Source organism: Orycteropus afer, unplaced genomic scaffold, assembly GCF_000298275.1.
Source record: "Orycteropus afer afer isolate SDZICR_OR568_19922 unplaced genomic scaffold, OryAfe1.0 scaffold00089, whole genome shotgun sequence".
Taxonomy (NCBI): Eukaryota; Metazoa; Chordata; class Mammalia; order Tubulidentata; family Orycteropodidae; genus Orycteropus; species Orycteropus afer.
Genome location: NW_006921676.1, coordinates 4,292,387 through 4,311,825, shown reverse-complemented (window position 1 = coordinate 4,311,825; position 19,439 = coordinate 4,292,387). Strand labels below are relative to the sequence as shown.

The window sequence follows — 19,439 nt, the reverse complement described above, 5'->3', positions numbered from 1 at the left end:
CATATAAACACAATTTTTACTATTGCCAAGGTGAAAATCCACTAATTACAAAGAAGATCAAAGTAATATGTAATGTCCCTGCCATATTGATTTTTTTCCACAAATTCCAGCTGAACACTTACTATATATCAGACCTGGTGTATGTGTGGGGTGGGGGCAGGGGCGGTGTGGTTAAAAAGGTTAATTAGTGACAGGTGTGGCTCTAGAGAGGCTCAGGGCACAATGACCAAGACACACACATACATAAGTAGTGAAGGTACCAGTAAAGGCTTCTATCACAAAGGATGGGTCTATTTGATGGGGTCCATGCAATATCAAGTTTATGTAACAGTGAACACTTATTTAAAATGTTATCATCTTCCTGCTTCCATGAAATTGACCATTCAGTATCACTGTGTCTCTTTCCTTTATCCTCCCCCCCACCTCCACACATACACAGCTGCGGTCAGAATATCTCATTAAGACACGACCATGTTGATATAGCCACACTGTTTCTTTCCTACATTCCTATGTGTGCTCCCTGATTGGTGTGATTTCCAAGTGCAGCTATTGTTGTTGTTGTTAGGTGTTGTTGAGTCAACTGTGACTCATAGCAAGCATGGGTACAACAGAACAAAACACCGCTTGGGCTTGGTCATACACCATTCTCACAGTCCTTGTTATACTTGAGCCCACATTGCAGCCACTGTGTCACCCCATGTTGTTGAGGGTCTTTCTCTTTTTTGCGACCTTCTGCTTTACCAAGCATGATATCTTTCTCCTCAGAATGATCCCTTCTTACCACATGACCAAAGTAGTGAGATGAAGTCTGGCCATTCTTGCTTCCAAGGAGCATTCTGGTTGGACTTCTTCTAGTACAGATTTGTTTGTTCTTCTGGCAGTCCATAGTATTTTCAGTGCAGCTGTTAGAGCCTCCTATTTCCAGATTTAGAGGCTAAGAGAGGAGAAGAGGAGGAGGCAGAAGAGGTGGAGGCAGTCCAGGAAATGGAGGCCACCACAAAGTTATAGAACACTGGGGTAGAGATTAGAGGTGTCTTCTCAGCGCACCCAGATAAAAAAAGCAACAGGGAAGGGCGTTTCAGCACAACTCTCAAAAGAAAGTGTTGAAGATTGAATTGAGTTCCCCAAAAATATGTGCTGTAAGTCCTAACCACTATGCCTTATTTTAAAAACCCTCACCCACCACCACTAGATTATAGGAAGGTGTACACCTACTCCTCCTTTATTGACTATTTCATTATCTAACATTTTGAATTTATGACAATAGTAAAACATCTACTGTCCAACTATTCTGTACATTAATGATATACGTCTGGCAGTAACAAAGACTGAGGTGCAAGACAAGAGAAACGCTGGCTGTGATGGTTAAGGTTATGTGTCAACTTGGCTAGGCTGTGATTCTCAGTGGTTTGGCAGTTATGCAGTGATATCATTTGGCAGTTATGTAATGATGTAGTCATGTTCCATTTTGTGATATGGGTGGGCATCCTCCATTTACACATAACCCACTGTCAAAGAGACAGGGAGGCCACATCTTCTGACCTCCTCTAACCTCACAGAATCACCATCAGCAGCCCAAGGCCTGTTCCTGAGAGGCCAGACATGGTGCCTCCCTCCAGCCCTTTCACCAGCCCTGACACCAACCTTTCCTCCTGTAGCACCCACCACCCCTCTGCTGGGTTTGATAATGTGCTACAGGGTCCACACAGAACTCACAGATTACGGGGTTTATTAGAGAAGCAACAGACTACAATTTAAGGTCAGGAACACGCTCAGTCTCTCTCAGCCTGCCATCTCTCAGCCAACGGTCTTTCTCAGTCTCTCACTCAGCAGTATGTGTCTCTCTCCCAGCAGTGCATGTCTCTCGGTATCTCTTTCTCAGCAGCATGTGTCTCTCAGAAGCATGTTTTTCTCAGCAGCATGTCTTTCTCAGCCAGCAGTCAGAGAGATTCCTTCTGCCTCTAGGAAGGCTCCTTTTGAGCCTGGCAGAGTGGCCAAACTAACCAATCATAACATCAGAATTCTAAACACCTGAGAGTGAACTTCCCAGAACATTGCTTTGTGCCACTCACAACAGAAATACCCCAGGTGGATAACTTTAACACTCAGTTACTCATGACAAATTCCACTATGGAGTTTACAAAGACTTAAGGCTAGAAAAGCCATACCAGGTAATTTACTACACTGTACCCACTGATTTTTGCATAATGACCTGTCTTTGGAACCTAACCATGCTGATAAGTGAGGAGTGGGTGTAAATCCCATTTGAGAATGAGTTGTCTTTATGATGTTAATGAGACAAGATTAGCATAGGTTGTGTCTTGAGTCAATCTCATTTGAGATATTAAAGATATTAAACAAGCAAGCAAGAAAGCAGACATGGAAGAGGATAAATGCCATGCCACATGGACATCACCAAGGAGCCAAGGAATAAGGACCTTCCCCTATAGCCAACAGAAAGAAGCCTTCTACTAGAGCCAGCATCCTGAATTCAAATTTCTAGCCTCCTAAACTGTGAGAAAATAAGTTTCTGTTTGTTAAAGCCATCCATTTGTGGCATTTCTGTTGTAACAGTACTAGCTAACTAAAACCAAAGAGTTTCTAGGTCACATATTCAGTGCTTTTTGTCTTTACCATATCATTTCAAGGAACATTTAAATTATCTCTGCCCCAGCTCCTGCTAGTGTAGCTAGAGGCTGGGGGGCTGAGCGAGGGAGGTTGAGTGACATAAGAAGGGTGTATTAATTTGATGTCTCCTGAGGGCTAAGATCAGTGATGGATACAAAGAAACTTGACATTTTTCTCAGTTGTTCAGGTAAGATATATTTGTATGGGGAGAACTAATGTTTGATAACTAGAAATAATGACTAGAAAAAGGATTCTAAGTCGCTTTTTCCATTCTCACTTCTTTAGTTCTTCAAAATTTTAATAATGATTTGTTGTTGTGTTGTTGTTATGTGCCGTCGAGTCGGCCCTGACTCATAGCAACCCCTCCTTGGGTTTCCGAGGCAGTATCACTACGGAAGTAGGATTGCCCAACCTTCCTTCCGAGGAGTGGCTCGTGGGTTTGAAATGCCAGCCTTCTGGTTAGCAGTCAAGTGCTTTAGCCACTATGCTACCAGAGCTCCTAATAATTGATTATGTACCTTATTTGAACATGTTGCTTTTAAATATATAATAAAATGATTATAAAACTATGAAAATAGTTGTTAAGAGTGTAATGAGCACAAATGTATCTCTCTCTCTCTCTCTCTCTCTCTTTTTTTTTTTCCTGTAGGCAGCCAAAGGCAGGCAAAAGGAAAAACATCTCTCCCTAGAAGACCTTGGGCATGCCAGATTTTATTCCAAGTTACTGCTTTCCTGAGAGAAGCACTAGTTGGCCCCTTGGAGAGGGAATCACCTTGGATCACAAATGTATTCTACATGAATGTATTTATAAGCAATAAATCTTTATGGAAGTAAATTGCCCTGTCTTTCTTCTGTGGAGTGGCTGGTGGGTTTGAACTGCCAACCTTCCGGTTAGCAGTCAAATGCCTTAGGCACTATGCCACCACAGCTCCTTATTTATAAGAGGAGTATATCATAAAGATTATTCTTGAATATGTTCTGGAATTATTGTTGAATAGGAAAAAAAATCTTGCTATGTATTCTTTTGACTTGGCCATTCAACAAATCAGGCAAACTGGTTTTCTGTGAATTGAATGCTTCTCATACAGAACTCCTGGGTTAGGTTCTAGGGGAAGTCACAAGGACAACTCCTATCTGCTCCTCTCAGCCTCCTCATTTTGTTTTCTTCTCCTTTCATTAAGATTTGAGCTCCTGGGTGGCACAAACAGTTAAATGCTTGACCACTATCTGAAAGGTTGGCAGTTTGAATCCACCCAGAGGGAAAGGTCACAGCCTTGAAAACTCTATGGTGAGGTTCTACTCTGCACATGTGAGATGACTGTGAGTTGGAAATGACTCCACGGCAACTTACAACATCATTAAGCTTTTAGATTGGGACTGTGTACTAGTTCCTTGGGGAAAGTAGAAGTAGCCACAATCCAATGGCAGTCAGGCCCATTTGTGGGAGTACCTCTGGGCACTGTCGTGGTGTCTTCCCCATCTCAGCCCTCAGGAGGTCTCTCCAGGGGAGGGGCAGCACCAGCTCACAGCACCTCTGACTGGCAGGCTGATTAGCAGGAGGAGGAGCCCATAGTCCCTTATGGAGACTTCCTATCTAGGTACTTCCTAGATGCAGGGCTGAGGGTAGCCCAGAAGGGCCCAGCATTTCACATGGAGTCCCTAAGGGTTAGCCCTCCAACAATGAAGAATAGGACTTGGTGGATAAGTAGCCCATTGACCCATCTCTTCTATTTGATTCTTCTGAGGGGCCCCAGCAATATTGTGCTCACCCACATAACACATAAATCACTACCTCATGCTTTAATGACTTTTCTCTTTCCTGACTCATTCTGCCCACTTTCTCACTTGAGCTTCCTGGGATCACTTTCCAAATACCTGAACCCAAGTTTTTGTTTCAGGGTTAGCTTTTTGGGAGACCTATACAAAGATGCGCCTTACTAATTCATTCTCCTTTCAGTATAGAAACGGAGAAGCCTTGGTGGTGCATTGGGTAAGGCATTTGGTTGCTAACCAGAAGGTCAACAGTTCAAACCCACCATCTGCTCCATGGGAGGAAGATGGGATAATCTACTTCTTTAAAGATTTACAGCCTTCAAAACCTTATGGGGGTTGCTATGAGTTAGAATCGACTTCATGGCAATGGATTTGGTTTGGTTTGGTTTCACTATAGAAAGAAGGAGTTGGACTAGTAGTTTATGGGGTCTCTTAATTCTATTCTTAATAATAATAATGATAATAATTATAAGAGCTAATATTTGAGCATGTGCCAAACACCATAGTAAACACTAAAAATTCAGTTTCTCATTTGATTCTCATAACAACCCTATGAGATAGATACAATTATTATTTCATACTAAAGCTGAGGGACTAGAGTCTCAGTGAGGTCAAGAAACTAAGATTACATAGTATGTGGGTGTGATGATGATGATGATAGATATTGTCCTACCAATATCCTTTCTCTTCTTCCATATCCATAGTAGTAGATGCTTAGCTAGTGACCACTTAGCAGTAGGTGTGGCCATGTGACTAAGTTTTCAGCAATAGTTTGGAAGTGATTTGATGTATGTCTGGGATTGAGACTCATGACATCGGGCATGTCCTCCTTCATGATCTCTTCTCCTTTCACAGAGGTGTCCACAACCCAGTTTCTATAGTGCAAGTGAGAACTATGCTATAAAAAAATGGCAAAGCAACAAGGTAAAAGGGCCTGGGCCCCCAAATGACTCCATGGAGCAGAGTTATGCCAACAACCTGGACTTCTCAACTATGGTCTATAACATGAGGAAATGAATAATGAATTATTCAAAGTCTGTGTATTTTGGGACCTATTTGTATAACAGTGTAGACTGTATTCTAACCAATACAGTGGTGGATTTGGGACTTGAACCCAGGAATCTTTTATATCAAAGTCTATGCTCTTATGCTACATTGACTGTCTCATCTCTTTCAGGCACACTAGGTCATAGGAGACAATGATGCAACCCCTCTGCCTTCTTATATTGAGCATGCTGCCTCCCTCCATGTTCACAGCTCCAATATCTGTCTCACTTGCTGACCATATGTCAGGTAAGACATTTAGTGAACTGCCATGGCTCCTGATGCCCTCCTACTCTACTGGCTGTTACTTGTCCCTTGTACCTTCTGCCAATCTCAACAATGAACTGATGTCACAATTCAGAGAGGTTGTAGGTGGGAAAGTCACACTGTCAAGGAGTTTATTGGACATCAGACCTGTTAGTTGGGGCTGCAAAAATTAGGGCTACATCAATATCAGCATCTCAGTTTTGATGCTTCCTGTTTCTGTTTCTGAAAGATGAATAAATTTAATAGAATAAGAGTAAATGAAAGAACATTTGCCATTTCCCAGCAGTTTGGGGACATGGGAGAGGAAAAGACTTAATGGTGTTTTTAAAATGGAGAAAAACCACTATAAAGATTTTTACAGCTTGTTTGATATTTTGTGTGCTTGGTTTTTACAAGTGGAGAAGGATTCAACTTCTAGGCATCAATATGTTTATTCTGACAATGACTGTGAAAAAATGTAGCCCACTGAGAACCACAAGACCACTGTGAAAATGTGGCCCTATGCATGGCCAAAGCTCTCCTTTAACTTTTCCAAAAATAAGACCATGTTCTCAGGCCAAATAAGAAATGTGGAATGTTGGCTAAGGAAACGTTTTTTGTCCAATTCTGCTTATCTGATTTTACCAGCATGTAACTCCATTTTATCATAACAAGTTGTTTCCTCTGTTAAACAAGGGCAGGAGAGAGTGTTGATAAACACAGTGGGCTGCCAGATTTAGCAAAAATCCACCGATGTTGATTTTCCTTAGTGTTGGTGGAATGATAACCATCTCCTTTTTTGGGGTGATGGTGAGATGAGCAGGTTTTGGTTTGGATTGTGAAGATATAAACATGATGCTACAAGTAAACCATGCAAACACAAAGCTTATAATTCTGGCAAACACAGATGTTCTTTTTATCATTATTAGGGACTTTTATTTATGTGGTACCTTTTCTCTCAAAGCAGTTTGAAGTACATTGTGTACTCCATTTGGTCACTTCTAAACTCCTCTGAAAATTGGAAAGAATGTCCAAAGAGTGTTAATTTCCTCCATTTTATAGAAAAGGAAAATGAAGGCAAAAGATTCTATGGATGGGAATGGAGAAGATTCTTAAAAAATACATGGCTAACTAAGAACTAATATTTAAACAGCAGAAATGTATTACAAGTAAAATCTCATTATAAAATCTCCACATTATTTTCCTTCATGATGAAGGATGTGCACCCATCACTTTACTCTAAGTCATATTTATAGTGGTAAGAAGTGGGATTAGAGATGTTCTACCTTCTCTGTCTCAGGCCATTAACTGATAAGAGATCACTATGTTGTTGCTCTTGGGGCCCCATTAAGCTGGCCCCCGACCCATGCCAAACTCATTCACAGCAGAACAAAATGCTACCTAGTCCTGCACCATCCCCATGATTGGTTGCAGATCAGACCACTGTGGTCTACAGGGCTTTTATTTGGCTGATTTTCAGAAGTAGATCACCAGGCCTTTCTTCCTCATCCATCTTAATTTGGAAGCTTTCTTGAAACCTGTTCAGCATCACAGCAACACACAAGCCTCAACTTATGGGTGGCTGGTGGCTGGTGGCTGTGCATGAGGTGCCTTGGCCAGGAATCAAACCTTAGCCTCCTGCATGGAAGGTGAGTATTCTCCCACTAAGCCTTCAGTGCTCCAAGAGATCACTACAGAGAAAGGAATTCAAACCTAATTTGATATTCACCCATTTTAATGTTTATTGCGGAAACTGCCAAACATACTCAAAAGTAGAGACCAATATAATGAGCCCTCATGGCCTCATACTTATCTGCAACAATTACCAGCTCATGACTAACTTGTTTCATCTATACTCCACCTACTTCCTCACTGGATTATTTTAAGCCAGTCCCAGACATCATATTATCAATAAACATTTTAGAAAGCATTTTCAAAAGATAAGAATGTTAAAAAGAAGAAGAAGGAGAAGGAGGAGAAGGAGAAGGAGGAGGAGGAGAAGAAGAAGAAGAGGAAGAAGAAGAAGAAAAAGAAGAAGAAGAAAGTTACTCAAAAAAACAATCACAATCCCATATTCACACCTATAATAATTGACAATGATTCCTTAAAATCATCAGATATCAGTGTTCAGATTTCCCTGATAGTCTTATAATTATTTTTGAAAGCTGTTTTTTTTTCTCAATCAGATCTTTTAAGTCTTTTATTAATCTTTCAGTCACTCCTCTCCCTTTTTTCTTGATAAAATATTTATCTTTTGTTTTGTAGTTTCCCAGTCTGGATTTTGCTAATTGTCTTCCCATGGTGTCTCAACATGTTCCAGTCTTTCGTATATGCAGGTAATAGAGCCCAAGCTTGATCATATATATTTTCAGGTAAAGAATATTATTACTATATTTTATTATATTTTTGGCAAGAATATGTTGTAGGAGTATCCTTTACTTCGATAAGGAAGACCCCTTGTCTGATTGTCTTTCTCTTTGTGAAGTAACAGCCTTTGATGATCATCACTTAGATCCATTATTTCATTATAGAGGTTGCAAAGTGATAATATTCTAACTTTATTATTCCTTTTTTGTTTATTAGTTGTATTGTTTTTCTGAAGAGCGATTTACTCTCATAAACTATTTGATTATATTGAGGATTGTGTAGGAAAGACAGGTTAAATGATTCTTTCCTTTTATTTGTCAGTTTTTAGAATAAAAAGTTGGTTTGTTTAGCCTCTCAAAAGGTTGTTACTTTTATTATCATTATGAACTCATGGATTTTAACATATTTGATGTGTTTCAACCTATTGCAGAAGCTCAAATTTTCTCATCTTTGGCCAGTGAGTGGCATTCACTTTTAAGTACCCATCATGGACTTCTTTCCTTAGCCTTCCCAACAGTTCTCAATGTTTGTATTTTGTGATATTACTTTGATTAGAAGTTTGTGATGTTTGAAAGAGACAATCAGAGCTACAGACTGTCAGCTACTCTGACGGGACCAACAGCCTGAATAGTCTAAGAGGTGTTGGGACCTGAGAATTGACCTAAAAAAGATCAGCCCTGGTCACCAAGGGCTGCAGGGATGACTGTGATAGTGGCCTATGACTAGGAAGGGAAATAGTAAGGTGGGAGACAACCTGAGCTGTTGACTTTCTGCTGTCCAGAGGGTGCAGCCATTTTGATTGTTTACATGCAGCAGCCATTTTGGATATTTAAAGTGACCAAGGGCACAGCCATTTTGAATGTTTACAAGCAGTGACCATTTTGGATATTTAAAGGGACCAAGGGTGCAGCCATTTTGAATCTTTACAAGTGGCAGTCATTTTGGATTTTAAAGTGATAGCATCCTCCTCATTCAGATTCCAGGGACCTAGGAAGAGGCTCTGCTTGCCAAGGGTAGCAGGGACATACAAGAGGCTAACAACAGGAAAGGAAACAGGTGGTGAGTGTATAAGTGCTGTCCACTAGCAAATAGAAGAGCACAGCACAGTACCCTGCTTGCTTAGAAAACATACAAACAAAACAAAGAAAATGAAAATTGTGGGCAAGTCACTCCAACATACAATCACCAATTCAATATTATCACAAAAATGTCACAATGCCTTGGAGACAACAGAGCATCACAGTTCACACAAAGAAGCAAGATAAAGCAGGAGAAACAAGGGACTAGGGTATGGACCCAAAACACACCCCTGAGGAAGACACAGCATTGGAACTCCCTGAGAAGGAATTCAAAAGAATTATATTTAGATATCTTCAATGAATTGAGAGACAGATCAAGGAAAACACAGAGAAACCCTAGAACAATTTCAAAAGATGATACAAGAACAAAATGAAAAAATAAATGAAATATTAGAAATGATACAAAATCTACAGACCGAAATCAAGAAGATTACTACTACGTTTTCAGAAATAGATAAGACATTGAACAGGCAAAGGAGCAGAATTGAATCAATGGAAGACAGAATTAGTGATATTGAAAGCAAATACCTGAACACTTCTTTGGAAAGGGTTGAATTAGAAAAAAGATCAAAACAAAATGAAGAAAGCCTAAGGTTCATATGGGATACCATCAAAAGGAATAACGTATGTGTAATCGGAATTCCAGAACAGGAAGACACAAATAAAACCACAGAGAAAATTGTCAAAGATTTGTTGGAAGAGAATTTTCCTGGTATGATGATCCATTCAGGAAGTCCAACGGACCCCAAACAGGATAGACCTCAAAAGAAAATCACCAAGACATACCATCATCAAACTTACCAAAACCAAAGACAAAGAAAGAATCATGAGAACAGCATGGGAAAAATGAAAAGTTACCTACAAGGGGCAACCAATAAGACTAAGCTCAGATTTCTCAATAGAAACCATGCAGGTGAAAAGACAATGGGATGGTATATATAAAACACGAAGGAGAAAATTTCCAACCAAGAATTAGGTACCCAGCAAAATTGTCCCTCAAATATGATGGTGAAATTAGGACATTTCCAGATAAGCAGAAATTAAGAGAATTTGTTAAAACCAGACCAACCTTACAGAGAGATGCTAAAGGGAGCCCTTTGGACAGAGAAGCAACAATAGCCAACAACTGACCATTAACACACATGATGATATAACCCAGAAACCAACCCAGCTATGGAAGCATCCAAAGAAAATAAGCCTACGAGATTGTAAACAGGCAACCAGAGACGTCAATTGACAAATGAGGACAACTACGAACCAAAAAGAGGGAAAAAACTGCGTCGTTACAGAACTTCTAGATGGTAGGGAAGTCAAGACAACTACAAGATAGAATGGACTGTTCTGAACTTGGGAAGAAAACTATAAATCACAGAGTAACCTCAAAGAAAAATGATAAACCTTCACATCAAAAAAGAGGACCAGCATAAATATTCAGCGAATTCTAAAACAATAGCAATGAAGGAAGTGATAACACTATTCATAAACAAAACGAGTTCAGCATAGAAAATTATATGGAACAAAGAAATCGACACCATGAGAAAGCACATAACAAAAATGACAGCAACAAATTCATATTTGCTGATAATTACATATCTGGCAAGGGACTTATCTCTAAGATTTATAGCGGAAAGGTGGATGACCAAACTAAGGTATATACACGTAATGGAATGCTATGAAGTACTAAAGAATAGTGTACAGTCTGCAAAACACTGCATAATATGGATGAACTTGGAGGACATTATGCTGAGTGAAATAAGTCAATCACAGAAGGACAAATATATGTTAGTTGGTTGTTGTGGAGGGCCAAGGAAAGGTTTATATATGGAGGGAAACTTTCTTTGTAGGTTGCCAGGAGTGGGAGGGGGGGAGAGGGAACATTGAAAAAAAAAAAAAAAAAAAAGCCTTGACCCCTGTCACTTTAGTTTTCTGTATTTCACTGTATGTAAATTATATTTCAGTAAAATGCATTTTTTAAAAAAAAGAATTTTGTGATGTTTGGGTAATGTTTCTTGGTTGAATTTTTATGGTAGAAATGAAATAAGTGGAGTTAAAAAAAAGAGAAAGGAATAGAGTTTCTCTCTCAGCTTTAATAACATTTCTTAAAAATTCCCTCTTAGAACAAGGAAACTTTGAGCATACATTTGCTCTGTCTTTCCACCATGATTCTCTCTCACATAGAAGTGCCACTTTGCAACCAAGAACACATCTCTCCCTAGAATATAGAAAACCAGGGACTAAAGGATGGGAAAGAAGGAATTTGCCTCACGATGCCATTGTTCTCTCATCCGTCTCTGTTTTGAGAGTTCAACCAACCTCCCTAGGGAAAGAGCAACACTGAATGTGATCCAATAACTGTTAGACTTGCCCCTAGCGTTTACCTAGTCTGAGGCCCTGAGAAAAGAGTCCTCTGGCCCGGGGCTCATCCTTTTCCCATTTTACATTTGGTTTTAATTTTACTATGAGGGGCCTTGTTTACTTGAATGTGGATACCTGTGGTAGTTAAAGTTATGGGTCACCTTGGCCGGGCCTGGTTTTGAGTGGCTGGCAAACTGGATGTAGTTATTCCCCCCTGATGAGACTGGTATTCAACTCCATGGTGGAACCTACTGTGAGTTTTTGCCTTAGGGCTGTGGTCTGCTTTCAGTATATTAAGAAGATGCTTTGGAAAAGGTCTGGAGCTTTTTAGCATGCTTGGATCCTTAGTTTAGCTGTGTCTTCATTCAGCAGTCTGCCATGTTGCCTACCAATCTTGGGACTGTTTCTGGACTTGAACTAGTGGTCTGCTATGTTGCTTAATAATCTTGGGAGTGTGGCATTTTACTTGTCGACCTTGGATTTGTCAGCCTCAGCAACCAGCAGCTGTCTGAGTTAAGAGAAGCCACCAGCTCCAGTGGGCCAAGAACAAGAAGCAGAGCTGAAGCCCAAGGTCAAGAGGCCTTCACCTAGTCCCTAGAGCTGGCACTTTGAAATCAGTTCTAGTCACCTAAACTGTAAGAGAATTAATCCATATTTGTTAAAGCCATTCACCCATGGTATTTCTGTTGGAGTGGCACAAGAGAACCAAAACAACACCCCAACCCAAATGTTCAAGCTCTATTCATCCACCCACAAAAGCCACCTCTTGGGGACCTGTTGGGCTTAGGAGTATACTCACTAGTGGCATGGTGTGCCCTTCTGAGAACTGAACTTAAGAAAAACACCAGCACAGGTCCTAGAATTATGCTTGGGCTGTTTGGGTAGAGAGTTTCTTGATCCTGAGTACCAGAGTGTTGTCTAGAAGTACTGTAGGCTTCAGGTTATCATGACCCTTCTCCCCCCATGGAATCCTCACACTGTGGGGAGTGACATATCAAAGGAGGGCCAGAGTGAGGCCCTATTGGCAGTAGGATGGCAGAAAGCTGTTTAAAATGTGGAATAGGGGACCAAGAGAGTGGAAATCACTGGAAAAATGCCCTTTATAAGGAAGTCACAATCAAAGGTGAATTTATTCTTCATTAATAATTTATTAATTAGAAATGTTCAGGTCAGGACTTCTATTGTAACAAAAATCCCTTTCAAACTTGCTTTAGCCAAATAGAAAATTTATTGACATACAAAATTGATCTTAGGGCTCTTCCTTTGCCTCCTTCTTCAGTTGACCTCATTATCCACCATTATAACTGTCTTGCTGCTTTTAACCTGGGAAGGTCATCATGTGATCTCCAGTTGTACCTTTATTCTCATACCTCCAGAGTTAGAGAAAGGGTTTTTCCCAACAGTTCTGGCAGAAAGATCCCAGGGAGGATTCTGATTGGCTAACTGGAATGTTATGCCTATTTCTAAACTAATCATTACTTTGGAAGAGAGGGGGAGTGGATTCTCATTGGCCAGGCTAGTATCATGTGCCCACAAGTAGAGCCAGGGAGAAGAGATCAGTGCCACATGGAAAGGGAAAGGTGAGTTCCCCCAAGCAAACAAAGGATACATCTTCTACTCAATACATGGATCTTCCTCACAGTAGATAATTAGTTTAAGAAGATTTAGTTGTAAACACACAGATTCTGTTGTTGCACTCGGAACTTTCTTTTGTTATACTAAAATTTTTGCTTTAATAGTAAATGGTGTATAAGACTTTGCATTCTATTTCAGGTCACTAATGAAGGCCAATTAATACAAAGGTATCATTCTGTGATCCTGAATGTATAAGCTAATTAATTTTCTATTTGAAATGCTTTTATTTTGAGACTACTTCATAATGGCAGTAATTCTAAGTTAGTACATATTTGCAGGAAGTGTTGATGAGTGTTCTCTGGCATAAACTGTCTTAGAGTTCAGCTGCTACGTGAGGGCCATTCTTTGCACAGCACCAACAAAGGGGCTAAGACATTCCTCTATCTACAAACACTGAGCAACTGTTACATGCCATGCCAGACTGAGGATATAAGAGGAGAGAGAGGTGGGCAGCAATGAAGGGGTCAGGACCATTTACTCAAGGATTTTCAATTTATGAGGGGAGACAAATTTGTAAACATCAGACAGAAGGAAATATTTAATAAATAGAATGATGATACCAATACCGTGGGAGTGCACAGGCAGACAGAAAGGGTTGGAAGAAATTGATAAGCATCCTAAGTGGGCTGACTATGGTTGGTTATTTTCTGAAAGGATATATGTGTGTGTGTGTGTGTAAATTTTTTTGTTGTGGTTTGGGTGAAAGTTTACAGAGCAAATTCATTTTCCATACAACAGTTCATACACATTTTGTTTCATGACATTGATTGCAATCCCCACAATACAACAGCCCCCCTCCCACTTCCTCTGTGGATATCTTTTCCCTGTGTCCTTCTTTCCCATATATTCCTTCTCTTTGCGCTATCTCCCTGTGCAAATACTGCCCTTCTGATCTCCCATGGTTGATTCTTCTAAGGATTGTACCTACCTGTTGTAAATGTTAATATTATGTCTGTTTGGCTGGAAGCCACAAGAGTGAATTGAATTCCAGGCCTGAAGGGTGACTAGGGGCCGTAGTCTAAGGGATTTTACCAGTCCCTGTCAGACCAGTAAGCCTGATCTTTTTTTATGATTTTGAGTTTTTTTCCACATTTTTCTCCCACTCTATCCAGGATCTCCAACACTGATCCCTTTCTGAGTGGTTGGCAGTGGTATGGGCACCATCTAGTTCTTCTTGTCTCAGGGTCATAAACTGAGGTTTGCATGGTCCACTAGTCCCTTGGACTAATTGTTTCCATTGTCTGGTTTTCTTCATTCTTCTTTGCTCTGGATGAAGAGAGACCAATTGTTGCATCTTAGATGGCTGCTCATAAGCTTTTAAGACCCCAGTCACTGCTCACCCAAGTAGGATGTAGAACAATGTTTTTGTGTAGTATGTTATGGCAATTGAGCTTGATGTCCCCCTTGACCATGGTCCCAAGCTCACAGGACCAACAATTCACTGCCTCAGGGTGGTTAGCTGTGGATAAGAAGTTATCATACATTTGCCTTGTTAGTTCTATTTTAAATATGACATTCTTTTATCACATACAAATATGTATATAGAAATACCATCTGCCAAACTTATATTTGGTCCTGGGTATATTTCTTTTGCCTAGACATACCTGGTCATTCAGCCTGTGTATCCACCCATACATTAATGTTTGTCATTACTGATAATGCAGTATTGTATATGTAAAAGGATTTATCCCTATTTTCCTTACCTCTTGTGCAGTGAGATGACATTTGATAAAAATAAAAAGAAAGGGTATTCTAGTCAAAGGAGTGTAGACATGAGAGTATGTGGTATGTTCTGGAAACAGCAATGGATTCAATAAAGCTGCAATTGAGGGTGTGTGGAGTGTGGAAAAGTAGGGTGGGACCATTTCACTGGGGTCTTAAAAGCCATACTAAAATGTTGGACTTTACTGGAAGACAATAGGAAATTTAGAAGTTTTTTAATTGGAAGTTTGCCTATACTTAAGCATTTCTTTTTGAGAATCTGAATGTTTCCAGGCTTTGAGATCATCCCAAGACCTCATCTCTCCCCTGACACCTCACCAAACCCCATCTTCTTCACAACCCCTAATCAGAGTGGTGCTTCTAATCTCTTCACTTTATCTACCCAGTGGCCTCCATGATGGTGCTTACCTTTCTGTTTGACCATCTGTGGTTAGGCTAGGAATCTAATCCCATGATTTATTCTGTTCTTTCAATGGAAATTAAATATATGGGAAATTCTGAATAGCTGTGTTCAACTATAAATTCTATGAATGCAGGATCTTCAACTCTTCTATTCACAGCTATTTCCCTAACTCCTAGTGGTAGGCCTGGCACATAGTAGACATCCAATAGATATTTATTGGATGAATGAATTAGCTTTTTAGAACATAAATTTTTTTTGATGCTGGGAGTGCTTCTACTGACTCTGATGGCTCTCTCTGTGCAGAGCAGCATGAGCCAGAAATAGTTCTTTACTTCAATCATGGCTCCAGAGTGGGGGGTAGGGGATTTCAGAGTTCAGGATCACAAATATGGCTGCCACCCATCTCTCCCTCAGGGTGAAGAGAGCAATTCTCAGAGAAATGGGGATTATAAGCTGTGCAGATATTCTTAGAGTTATCAGCTGTTATCTCCAAATGAATAATTCATCAGCCCCTTAACTTGATATGGAGTCAACATTAACACTGCTGACCACTTCCTCCTTCTTGAGTCTCTCTCTTTCAGTTAGAGTGATTTATCTTCTTATGTTTTTTCTTCCATTTCTATGACCATTCCCTTTTAGGCTCACTGGTGGACCTCTCTTTCTTCATTTATCTCTTGATCAGCAATACCAGGCATTCATCCTCAACTTTTGTCTCAAACTAACTGTGCAGTGATTAAAACATTGGGCTGCTAACCAAAAGATTGATGGTTTGAACTTATCAGCCAGTCCATGAGATAACTATGAGGTAGTCTGCTTCTGTTCAGATTATAGCCTTGGGGACCCTATGGGGCAGTTCTACTCTGGGGCAGTTCTACTCTGTTTTGTAGGGTTGCTATGAGTTGGAATAACTTGATGGCAGTGACATTTATATATATATATATATATATATATATATATATATATACACACACACACACACACACACACACACATACATATACACACACACACACACATACATACACACACACACACACACACACACATATATATATATATAACCTTCTTGGGTTTTCTCATTAATTTATTCATTTATTTTGTTCACATTGTCTTCCAGGAACCATGAGAGATGCTGGAGAGGAAGAGCAAAAAAACATAAAAAATAAAAATATAGTACCTGCTCTTATAGAGTTTATGTTTCAGTTTTCAACAAACCTTACACAAGAAATTATTAAATAAGTGTAAAAATACAGTTGTAGTATATGTCATTGGTGACGTTATGAGAGTAAATAATAGTTGAAATTGACTGAGTTAGGGATAACAGGGAAGGCTTCCTGAGGAGGTGATGATTGAAACAAGACTGGAGGAAGGAAAGGCACAAACTAGGCTAAGAGTGAGTATAAGAGAATTGCAAGCAGAGATAAGCTCTTAAGAGAAGGCTGTGTGAGGTGAAAAATGGTGGGTCTATAGAAATGAAAGGTCAGAGGCTGGAGGGCAGAGAGAAGAACAATGAGAGATGGTGTTGAAAAGGCAGATCAGGCCCAGATCCTGAAAGTTTTGCAAGTGCTTTTAAAGTTCCTAGTCTTTATTCCAGGAGCAAAAGAAAGCCAGTGAAATATTTAAGTGTGTGTGTATGAGAGGTGTCTCAGTTCTCTAGTCCTGCTATAACAGATACCACAAATAGATGGCTTTAACAAACAGAAATTGATTCTTTTACAGTGTAGGATGCTAAAAGTGTGAATTTAGAATGCTGACTCTAAAGGCTTAGTGAAGACCTCTCGACCTTGGGCTTTAGATCTGTCTCTTGTTCCAGGCCCACTGGCACTTGAGGCTTCTTCTGAGTCATACAGCTACTGGCTGCTGAGGGTGATGAACCCAAGATTGGCAGGTAAAATGGCACAATCCCAAGAGCAGCAGGCAACACAGCAGGCCACTGGTTCAGGTCCTGGAACAATCCCAAGATTGGCAGGCAATGTGGCAGGCCACTGGTTCAAGTCCAGGAGCTGGAGAAGAGACGTGGCCAAATGCAGGATCCAAAATATGCCAGAAAACTAGAGAATGGTCCTGAAGCTTCTCCACATATACCAGAGGCAGGCTCCAACCCGAAGATAATTCTTCAACTGCTTAGCTGTTCACAGCAGATTCCACCATGGAGGTGATTACAATCTCATCATGGGGAACAACTACATCCAGCTGCCCAGCCACTCAAAACCACACTCTGCCAAGCTGACAAACAACCTTAACTACCACACGGGGGACGGATGCAGTTAGGGGTGGCAACCAGAGCTGATTAGCATTTCACAAAAATCACTCTAGCAGTAGGGTGGAGAATGGATTGGAGGACTCAGATTGAAGTCTGGGAAACCACTCAAAAGTCTTTAGCCATTGTTAGTGAGAGATGGTGGTAGCAGATAGCAGCAGGTGATGATAGAAGGAAGTAATAGGAGATGGTAGCAGGTGGTGGTTTGGGGAGTAGACAGATGCATGAGCTATTTAGGAGATAAAATCCCTGGTGATGGACTAAATGGAGGTGGAAGGTGGTGAGAAAGAGGAAGATGTCAAAGATGACTCTTCAGCTCTGACCTCAGTGAGATAGGAAACATTGGAGGTAAGGTAAAATCAGTTTAGTTTTGGATATATTAATCCTTAAAATCCTTTGAAACACACTAACAAGATGTTAAGTGGAACATGCTGGGGATATAGATATGTGAGTCACTGAGCTATAGATAGTTACTGAACCTGTGGCTGCAGATAAAATATCTTGGGAGGAGATATCACAGAGTGAAAAGAGAACTTACCTTACTCACACACATAGCTTTCATCACCATTCAGCTCTACACCCATTAATGAAACACGCTCCTGAACATCTAGACTTGGATGGTCCATAAGTTATGTTTCAAAAGTAACTTATCCAAAATGGAATTCACCACCATCCCTATGAGTCTGACCCATTTACCTCTTACTTACTAGTGAGTAGCATACCCATTCCAAGTACAGATAATTCCATACCCTATGTACTTTCAAATACATCACACCATGGTATAAATAAACAAGCAAACAGTAAATCATTCTCCCTTGGGCTTAGAGTTTATTTTAGGAAGTGGAAAATGTGAACATAACCAGGACACATTTGCTGCAATCCTCTTTATTAATGCACATGGCAAGTTGACACACCAGGAGCTTTGCAGAAGCCTTTTCATATTAAAATACTTATTATAAGGTAATTCCAGAACACTCGGTTGTGCTCACATGGAACCTATGTATAGACCAAGCAGCAGTTGTTATAGCAGGACCAGAGGATACCATGTGGTTTTAAATCAGGAAATGTGTGCATCAGAGTTATATCCTTTCATCATACTTATTCCACTTGTATACTGAGCAAATTATTTGAGAAGCTGGACTATATGAAGAAGTACATGGCATCTGGATTAGAAGAAGACTTATTAATAACCTGTGATATGCAGGACACAACCTTGCTTGCTCAAAGTGAAGAGAATTTGAAGCACTGACTGATGAAGATCAAAGATTACAGTCTTCAGTATGGATTACACCTCAATATAAAGAAAACAAAAATTCTCACAACTGGACCAATAAGCAGCATCATGATAAATGAAGAAAGGATTGATGTTGTTAGATATTTCACTTTACTTGGATCCACAATCAATGCCAATAGAAGCAAAGAAATCAAATGACATATTGAGTTGGACAGATCTTCTGCTAAAGACCGCTTCAAAATGTTAAAGAGCAAAGATGTCACTTTGAAGACAAGGTGGACCTGACCCAAGCCATCATATTTTCTATAGTCTCATATGCATGCAAAAGCTGGACAATGAATAAGGAAGACTGAAGACAATTGATGCCTTTGAATTATGGGGTTGGTGAAGAATATAGAATGTGCTATGGATTGCCAGGAGGTTGTCAAAGAATTCACGATGCTTGGTTCTACAATTGATGCCAATGGAAGCAGCAGTCAGGACATTAGATGACATGTAGCATTGGGAAGGTCAACCGCAAAGGAAGTTGTGTTGGATTGGGTTCTCTAGAGAAACACAAAAACCAGCAAAGTGTATATATATATTTATAGAGAGAGAAAGAGAGAGAGAGAGAGATTTATCTTAGGTAAATGGCTCACAAGCGTGTAGAAGCTGACAAATTCAAGCTGAAAAGTTCATCTCTGGAGGGGGATG

General features: G+C 40.1%; 1 non-coding gene and 1 pseudogene across 1 annotated transcript; one reads left to right on the top strand and one right to left on the bottom strand.

Moving 5' to 3' along the window:
- Positions 1–3,269: 3,269 nt before the first annotated feature.
- On the bottom strand, positions 3,270–3,407 carry LOC122150114. The gene has a single exon (XR_006163493.1). It is a non-coding gene; the product is annotated as a small nucleolar RNA SNORA67 (small nucleolar RNA).
- A 14,369-nt stretch (positions 3,408–17,776) lies between these two features.
- LOC103198275 overlaps positions 17,777–19,439 on the top strand; it is an 88,851-nt pseudogene continuing 87,188 nt past the window's right edge.